Raw genomic sequence first — 709 nt, forward strand, 5'->3', positions numbered from 1 at the left:
TTGGTGGCGTGTGGGAATGTTTCAGTTTCAGCACAAAACAGTAAGTTGCTTTGTGCTGCTTCATTCATGCTATGAGGTGTTTTCTTGTCTACATCTTCATGAACGGCATGGAAATACCAAAGTCTATTGCAAAGTTTTTCTTCGAGTAAAAAGAATGTTGTGTTTTGTTGTCAAAAACAACAGGTAATATTCTTTAATCGGTAGTAATATACTGTAGGAAAATTGCTAAAATCAATTTGTTTATTGGCACATACCTCAGAAATATAAAATGTAAATAAAATTACAAAAGGAAATACTATTTTGATGTTCTGCTTAATAGTCTTATGTCACTTCCAAAACAAAAACCATATAAATAAAATGTCAAAAACTATTTTTATGTATAACTAAATTCTATGTTTATACTGAGGAGTGACCTCCTGCTCTCCAACCATCAAGTCCAGACAATTTACATATATCCTTGTATATTTAAATGTCCTCCAAAACTTTTCACTCTCGTTTCCTTATTAGTATGTGAGTGGTGTAGAATATATGGAAGAGTGAACAGCATCTGACTTAATCCACCATTTGATATCAAAAGTCTCATGGCATGCAGAAAGCAAATATTTATTATTCTGATAAAAGCGTGTCAGGTCTGTAGTGAGCGAGGAGCACACACACACACACACACACAAACCTTCAGCTGTTAACTGCAGCTGAAGTTCAGTTTGTT

Source organism: Acanthochromis polyacanthus, chromosome 3 (assembly GCF_021347895.1).
Source record: "Acanthochromis polyacanthus isolate Apoly-LR-REF ecotype Palm Island chromosome 3, KAUST_Apoly_ChrSc, whole genome shotgun sequence".
Taxonomy (NCBI): Eukaryota; Metazoa; Chordata; class Actinopteri; family Pomacentridae; genus Acanthochromis; species Acanthochromis polyacanthus.